A 9,608-nucleotide genomic window follows, 5' to 3' on the forward strand; every position below is an offset into this window, starting at 1 on the left:
GTTCACAGAGCACTGTCACATTCACCAACTTCTTCATTTGCAAAAAGTTAGCTCCAACAAATTTTTGCACAGATGCACTGTGACACAAAAATCCAAAAATGTATCGTCTTTATAATATAATCTTTATATTATAATATTTATTAGTCATTAACAGAAAATAACAAAGGCTTATTAGGTTGTGTTTAAAATTAAAGAGGTAGTGAAGTGCTGGGGTTTTTTTTGTTTGTGTATCCTTTACTTTTTTTTTAATCTGCTGTGACTTTTTAGAAGTTTTAGCTCTAAAAGCAGTATCAAGATATGTTTATAACAATAATGCAAAAATAAAATAATACTTTATCTATATAGCACATTTCATTCAAAAAAGATGCTTCACAAAACATGAAATAAAAACATAAAAGGACAGATGCAACTTATAGCATCATTAAACACGTATTTATAATATTTCTATTTGAAAAATGTTGATGTTTTTCTAAGACACATTTAGTCATGAGCTGGAAATAAGATATTTTCCTTGAGAAACTTTAGCATTAACATTTTCTGTTTCTCTATTTTGTCAGTTTGCTATTGATATAGTTTATGTATGTTAGGGATCAACTTGTATATATTTTCGAATATTATTATCATATATATATATATATATACATACACATACACCATTCAGCCAAAACATTATAACCGGTAACTGGTTTTAAACGTTTGGCTGATCAGTGTGACTCCAATCATTAAGGTACAAATGTGCTACAACACATTTTATCCCAGTGAAATACCATGCTACCCTTATAATACATGTGTTATACTGCTTTTACAAAATGCTGTTATGAAATAAATAAAAGTGCTGCATTGACCTCTGTGCTTATTAACATTTAAATAAATGCTTAAAGAATTCAAAAAAATCCTCTCTGATGGTGCCTTGAACCTAGACTGATTTAAAGTTTAGTTAAGTCAATAGTTAGGGAAATCTAATACTATACATTGTAGAAAAGTCCTATAATCATGCTTTTTAAAAAATGCTAATTGTATCAAACAGTATCTAATGGATCTATGAAAGCAAGCTGTTGTTGGCCGATGGAGTACAGTAGTTTCTGAAGAGAAGTTATTGCAGAATGATCAAAAAATGTAAACGGGCAAGCAGTCTTGCTTTCGTTCATGGTTGGTTTCCTTCTCTGATTAACACTGACGCTTTGGAGGAGTATGATAGATTGTGCTTGATTCTAATCCTTTTAAAAGGCTTAGAATGTGTTTAGCCTGTTGAGATACTGGATAATGTTTATGTAGATTGAACAAATAGCGCAATTATGATCATCTAGGGTAGTATAAACACCCAAAAGCTTTTCACCAAATTCATTTTAGTTAAATTCAGTACCAATTGATGGTTAAAGTTAGAGCAATTCAGTAATTGTGACACTAAAATGCTAGAGCTCGCTGCCCTGTTACCAACAAGTAATCTGATATCTGCCATCCTGAGTAAATACGATTACTCATGCGTAAATAAAACAACTTGGCACATTGGAGAGCTTATTTCCCTTTTAGATGAAGCTAGTCTAAAACCTGGTTCAAAGGTATGATTGAAGGTTGACCAGAAATGACCAACATTTAAAGAATGTAGGTTGAAGGACACTGCTATTTAGCCACATGGTGTAGCAACTGTCTGAAATGCATGGAGGTGGCTAGAATGTAAACAGCTATCAATCATATCCAGTGCACTAATAAAAATGTGTGCACCCGCTGAGAAGTTACACGTTACTCATACACACCCCACAGCCACATGGCATGATCTTGATTGCCCACCCTGATAACATTCACTTCAAGACTTATGAGTTTTAAAATCAAACAAATACAGCCTACAACTACAATAATATGATAATATAATATAGAAATTTGGTTTTGTTAAATATTTCAATGCTAATCTTTGAACTGTAAATCATGAATGAAGGTTCCACAAGAGTGAATGCTGCTTTGATGCCGATGCCGATAATGTTTACAGATAGTGAGTGTTTTGCTGTCATGTTCATAAATTCACTATCTGTGTCATTTATAAAGTACTGCTAATGGCCACAACATTGTCTCTGTTTAATACCATAGTAAAATGGATAGGTTCTAGCTTTTGTGCAAATGAAATAAGCAAATTCAAAACCTCTGCTAATCTCTATTGATCATTATTTGTGTGTTATACACTAAATGCTGAACAATGAACAGATGAATAGTGAAAGCAACCACCAGCTGCAGTGCTGTCTGTAGCCAGTGACCTTTCATTCTCAAGCATCCTTCTCTTACCTCTAGGTTACAGCCGCCACCATATCAACCTATGCAGTGATGCTATGCCACGTTGCATAACGGATTGATTTTCCTTATATGCGGGTCTGCAGCTAATGACATTCAAGGACTGACACCTCTAATGTGGTTCTCTGGGATGTAGTTTGTTAAGTTAATAGCCTAAATAAGACTGCAGTTGCTATTTTACAAATGAAATATTCGTTTTAGCCTCATCAAGAGCTTCAGTGATAAAACTGTAATTTAGAATGAAACAAAATAGTAGCAACTCTATTGAGGAATGATGGCCTATAAAAATACCACTACCACTCAACCTTCCCTTATCAGTAACCAGCACCATCTGTTGTTTTATAAGCTGTTGTTTTGTTTCACTTCTGTTCTGATGTATTGGAGCAAAGAATCTACACAAAAACAGACATACAGTAAGTCTACATCAATGCATACGTGCTAAGTAGAAAAACTAAAATAGACTATCAGTGAAAAAAATGTCAGCATATTTTTGTTATGTTTCATTTACTCAATAATCACTGATTTGCATTACACAACATGATAAAGTTCATTTTGAATTAATAATTTAAAATAATTAGAATAGAACAGACATGCAGAAGCAAAGCCTGAAATTTATCTAGTCCTAGAAGATTTTATCACTACAATATTCTCTGAGGACCCATCCACTTTATAAAAATGATGGTCGAATTTGGCTATTGTTGCATGTCACAATGCTGCCGGTGAATGTGTGCATATTGAAGATCAAAACCGCTCTACTTATAGGAAGGAATAAATAGATCTATATTGAATCTTTTCATTTTCACTCTCAAGGACACAAATATGGCTTCCATGAGGTATTCACCCTAGATGAGTCTAAATTCTCTTAGCCTGTACTGTAGTTCACAAAGTGAATGATAGTACTCTGAACAGGGAGAAACTGAAAAATGCAAGTCCTTGATCGAGATGCTGATTGGATCAGACTCAGACAATCTTTGGCAACCAGTTTAGCCTTGGCTGTACTAGCCAAGGTCATTCCATAAGAGACACCCCAGACTCCATCTAAGGACTGGCCTGCCTATTCATTTGTTTTTCTTTTTTTCTTCTTTTTTTTTTTTTTGCAAATGCCATGTTTCCTTTATAGCATCTGCACCTACTATACCTTCCTCAGACTAAACCTGTAAGTGCCATTCACTTCCTGTCAAATGGGGCAAAGAAATGGTTGTAGGTTTTAATTTCCTTCTGTAATGCCATGCAGTTAGACTAATTTCAGTATGATGAATGTGATCATATTTTTCTATCTATCTTAAATCCAGCGTTCTTCATATGGCCAAATATTGCGTGATTTGTAGCTACAGTTTGCTTTTCTTTGATCTGAATTTACTGTGTATTCAGAAAGTATTCAGACCCCTTCACTCTTTTTTGTGGCAGCCTTATGCAAAAATTGTTTAAATTCATTTTTTCCCTCTTCAATCTACTAATTCCCCATAATGACAAAGAAAAACCAGAATTTTAGAAATGTTTGCAAAGCAGCAAAGGCTACGAAAAGCATTTCTGCTGCATTGAAGGTTCCCAAGAGCACAGTGGCCTCAATAATTCTTCAAAGGAAGAAGTTTGTAACAATCAGGACTCTGCCCAATACCATCCCAACAGTGAAACATGATGGCGGCAGCACCGACAGTCGCCATCCAACCTGACAGAGCTTGAGAAGATCTGCAGACAAGAATGGCGGAAAATCCACAAATCCAGGTGTGCAAAGTTTGTTGCTTCATACCCACAAGACTCAAGTTTGTAATCGCTACTAAGGGTGCTTCAACTAAGTACTGAGTACTGAAATACTTACACATCCAGTGTGCCAATGTGATATTTCAGTTTTTCCTTTTTGATAAATTTAAAACAAACTAATAAGTGGTCAGTGGAAAGCTATCACTAAGGTCATGTACGAGGGCATAATGTATGCATGTTACTGGGTGTTACTGGGCAACTTATATTGACTCATGTAAGTGTAGTCAGGGCCATTTCTGGACATTCTGGAGGCCAGAGATACAGTAATGCGACTGAGGGGACTTATTTTTTTCGTGGTAATATTTTATAGTAATTATGATAACTGAATGACATTTCAGTTTAATTAAACTTAATCTGACTTCACTCACACAATTTGTTATTTGGTACCTTTACATGCATATTATTGTCCCTGTAAAGGTATTAAGTTAAGTCCAGGATAAGTCATTAGTCATGAGTTGTCCTGGTTTTAATCATAGTTGGAATATAATATGGAATATAAGACATCTGGTTATTCTGATCATCTTCACAAGTGTCTTTGATTCCTCAATGCCTTTGAGCTGCAGGTAATAACAGTATCTGTTATGTTTGACAGCTGAATAGTGCTGCACCAGTGTTATGTATTTTTTTTTAATATTCCGTAGCAGGGATGACAGTGTGGCTCTGTTGCAGGAAAGTCTGGACACTGAAGTCTGGACACTGAAGTCTGGACAAATACTGAAGTTTCAGCTGCACTGTAGAGAACCTGAAAATGTTGCTGAAATAGACACAAATAATTGCTGGCCGTAGTTTCTGCATGTGGTGGGACAGTTGCCTTTCCCAGTGGAAACATTTTGGTTTTATACATGTATATTTTATGTATTAATCAAAAATACTTAGGTTGGCCTTGATCTCAAACCTGTGAATAACTTTGGATATCTGACATTATTTGTTATTTTAACGATGCTGTTGTTTATGATTGTATCTTTTATTTCATTGTCTAATACTACAACTTTTACTACATGATTTGAGGATGCACCTGCAGCACATAGCACAGTTATGAGTCTAGGATTCATATTATATGGTTTTTACATGGAACATAAATACGCTGGGTATTCATATCTCTGTATTTGTGTATGCAGTGTAATGGAAGGATGAACTGCAGGGTCAATAAGCAGCCTGCAATCCTAATTAATAATATGACAGTGAGCAGGTGTCTCACTGTAGCTCAGCAACAGATGTTTAGTGCTGTGTGAACAGTGGGTGTATTTAACAATGCAATTTGTACATTGGATGTCAATTTGACAGACTTTTAAAGATAGATTAGTTATCGGAAATTAGTTTCAAAAAACATGCCAGTACCACTAGCTGGATGCGCCCCTCCATCTGGTGGTACCCTCAGCAGCTGCCTAGTCCACCTATGACCAAAAATCTGCGCAAATTCTAGGAATTCTAGAGGATAAATTATAGTAAACAATATTTTGGTGTTTTTTAGCCTTACAATAGCGTCTGTGTGTACCTGCTAAAAGCTGTCAGAAATTGACTTTTTAGGCATTTTTTAGCCAGTTTTAGCTGCACTTTTACATTCTTTAAATGTTGGTCACTTTTAATCATATCTTCTAAATGGAAAAAGGATTTTAGTCATCAAATGTGAATTTTAAATTGATTTTAAGAACTTTTATCTACTAACATGATGGCTGTATGCGGGACTTGCCATCTTACCTTATCAAAGTTGAAAAACAACATCTCCCGTCTGGAGGCTGAACTCGGACAAAAGGAAAAAATTGTCCTGCAGTTCCCGGCCGTCACTACTGCTCAGGCTAAACAACTTGCTATCCTGGACTCCTCTGGCTGCGATGTCCATGACAAGATCAGCCTGACTTGCTCTCTCGATTGTTAAGCTCCAGTACTGGCAGATAACAACACGACCATTCCATGGTCCTGCTCCATCACTACCAGAGCTCCCGAGGCTGCCCTTGATCAGCCTGTGGATCCCTGGACCTGGCATAAGCACTGCAGCAAGTGGTAGAGCTGCCCTCCACAACCTCAGGAAATCCAGCTCAAAAATAAATTGAACATCCTGGATATACAGGAACCCCCCCCTTAGGCCTGTCAGTCCCTGCACCCAAGCAATCCATGCTTGCTGTGCACTGGGCCCTGGCTGTTCACGGGCTCCTCTCAGTCGCCTCTACACCTGATGACGGATCGGGACATCCATCAGGGGAGGAGTCCGCAAGCTGGTACAGCGCAACTCCAAGCACGGTACCGGGTCCATATCAGGTGGTACAACTCCCTCACTGAGTCGGGTAGAGCAGCCAGCAATGATGCCCCGGGCTGCTAAAAATCACAAGGAGACTGGTGCTTATCACCAGGCTGCTGCACCACCTCTCCACAAAATCTCTATAAGCCTCCAACATCTCTAGTAATCAGACACTCGATAATTGGAAATGTGAGAGTTTGAAAGGCTCATACTCTCTGTTTCCCCAATACCAAAGTTCTTTACATTGCAAAGTATCAGACGCTCCTCACAGAAACTATCCATGCCAAAAATGCCAACCATGCCATCCCACAACCTTTGTGTTCAGAAAAGGCTGGTCCAACAATGAATGTTGTTGAACGTTTCTCGGGTCCCAGTCCCTATTTCTTTAGTTCCACATTGAACACCAGTAACTTCTTCTGTTGAACTAGACAGACATTTCTGACATCGTAGTGATAATCACTTAAGTCAAATGATCCGGTGCGTATCCCAAGAACCTCATTACTGTCGATGATCAGGCTCAATCGCCTGCAGCCAACTCCTTTAGCTCCCACAGCTCTAAAATTAACTACTTTTGGGTCTTCCTCACTTGTCACTTCAAACTCTAACTTAAGTGATCCACAGTATTTTAAGACTAGAACTGGTTTTGGTTTCCTACATCTAAATATACATTGTCCGTTAAGTCATAACATATATGATCACTTAAATGTTATTTTATCTCAAATAAACAATATAACCTCTTTATTGTAAAATTTTAACTTCCATCTATACACAGATGACACAGTTCTTTATTCCTGTACAGATTATATTAATGCTGCCACTCAAAACCTACAACTATCATTTCACATCCTTCAAAAATACCTTAATAACTTGAAACTGGTCCTAAACTGTGAAAAGACAAAATGGATGTTATTCTCGAATGGAAGAAATATTGACTAGTAGTTTTGAAATATGTTAATAACACCACAATGGAGAAAGTGCAGTATTGTGTATATCAAGGCATTTAGATCAATTAAAACTCACTTTTAAAATCCATATCGATATGCTTCTACCAAAACTGATATTGAAATTGGGCTTTTCTTTTTAGACATAAATCTTGTTTTCCTTTTATTTTCGAGAAAAAGAAGTGCTGAAGCAGTTTTTTCCTCTTTGTATTGGACTATAGGGATGTTATTTATGGACGGGGGTGAGTTCCACCCTCAAACCTTTAGGTGCATTATATAACGCCGCATTAAGATTAATCGCTGGAGATAGTAATGGGACACACTATTCCCTAGTATACCAAAAAACTGATTTGCCTGCCCTACCAGTGAGGAGGGATCAGCATTTATTCTTATTTATTTATAAAACTATTTTACAAACACCTGTATAAATATCTGTCAGCCCTACTTTCTTGGAATGTTGGTAGCCATTGTACCCATTCACAGACATGGATCACCCTTCAGGTGCCAAAAATTCATACACTGTTAGGAAGCTGAGCTTTCTGTTACTGTGCCCCACATACTTGGAATTTGCTTCAGGAAAAAAAAAAATTACCCTCATTAATACTGCTGAGGCAATTCCAAGTCGTAATTGCAAATTCTAATGATCGTAACTGTCATCGCTTTTAATTTTTTAATTGTCCTTATTCTTATTGTTCTTACTGTTTCATTTATTTATTTGTCTCGTTTTCAATGCTGGTTTAACATTGTTACTTTTACATAGTTTTAACTGATATAGTCATGTATTCTTCTTTTATTAGATTTAAGTTGTGTCTGCATTCATTGTATGTCTGCAACTTGGCACCTTTTTAAAATTAGGGTTCTCCCTCAATGCGTCTTCCGAGGTTTGATGATAAAAGCAACAAACTCATAGAACATCTTAGAAAGTGCTATACCATCTGGATGCTACACCATTCAAAAAATATGGGAGGAATGAATCTAACAATGGAACTATTTCACTATGAGCTGAATTAACAGGTCCACAAAGTCCTGCAAATTTGGTCAAGTGTGAATTCAGTGTCAATACTTGTGGCACAATCGTGACACTCTGATACTCTCACATTTAACAGTAGTTTCTCATTAGTCATGGGTTTTTGGTCCTTGAGGTGCTCAAATTATGGTTAAGTGAAGACCTGCGATAATTGTGCACCACACATTATTGCTCTTTCAGACATTTTGTCTGCGAGGACAAATTTGAGTGCTCACAGAATACTTGAACACCTACACTTCCACATCTGCTACAGCCTTGTATCTCTGCTGTTACGTGTCAGATAGAGAGTGAAATTTTTGGCTATTGTTCATAAATGAATTGCACCATAGTTAATTTTTGCAAGCCAAAACTCAAACTTTTTAAACATGTGTGATTATTTTGGAAACGTCTTGAAACTGTAAAAATCACTTCAGTATTTAGTGTAAAACTGCAAACTACTCCCGATGAGCCATTTTAAACATTTCCAATGAAATTAAAAAAAAAAGCAGTGTCTGGGATGTAAGATGTCTCAGTTTCCTGGTGAGAATCAATTTTAAAATGGTAGAGAATGATATAATACTTTCTGCAACCTTTGAGCTTTTTGTTCACTCTGCTAATAGCAATGCTGAACAACTGCACTTTGAATCTGAGTCTGAGGGGGAAAAAAGTGATCAGTCATATGGCAGTCGAAACTGGACACACAGGCTTTGATGTGATATTTTATGTCACTTTCAACAATAAAACCTGTACAGTTTGCATCCAGATTGACCAGTGGTTGTTCAGATATGGTCATTTTTATTCTGTGTATGTTATTATAAGAAAACATTACTGTCTAGAAAAACGCATGATCTGTGTGACGTCTGTGGTATCCCTAAAGACAGAGGTCAAATGTGGAGCTTGGCAGGGCATCACACTGTCCTATTCCATCTGCCGTGCCACTGTTTATGCAGTACACGTAACCAAAACCAGGATATGCTACTGTAGTCCTTAGCACCTTTCTGTCTGGCTTTGGTAGGAGTGAACTGCAGGCATGGTCAACAATAGCAGGCTTCAAAAATTGTCCATTTTAAAAACATGTTTTTTTTGTTTGTTTTTTTAACATCACTTTCAATATTTTTTCCACCAGAGTGCCCCTAATCAAAAACCATATACAACATTCCTGCCGTGACTGTTGTTCTTAAATTGAGTTTAGAGTAATCTTATCATACATAGACACTTCATGTGGACAGTGCTACTTCAGAATCCCAAATTTGGCTTTGACCCGAACATAAATTTGCATTAGAAGCAATTTGTGCTGGATTTGTCACTGGAAATTCTTAAACTCATCTTCCTCCTGAGGAATGGATGTTGTTCTATAAGCACCTATGAAAGTAAATAAACTGAC

Source organism: Xiphias gladius, chromosome 17 (genome assembly GCF_016859285.1).
Source record: "Xiphias gladius isolate SHS-SW01 ecotype Sanya breed wild chromosome 17, ASM1685928v1, whole genome shotgun sequence".
Lineage (NCBI taxonomy): Eukaryota > Metazoa > Chordata > Actinopteri > Istiophoriformes > Xiphiidae > Xiphias > Xiphias gladius.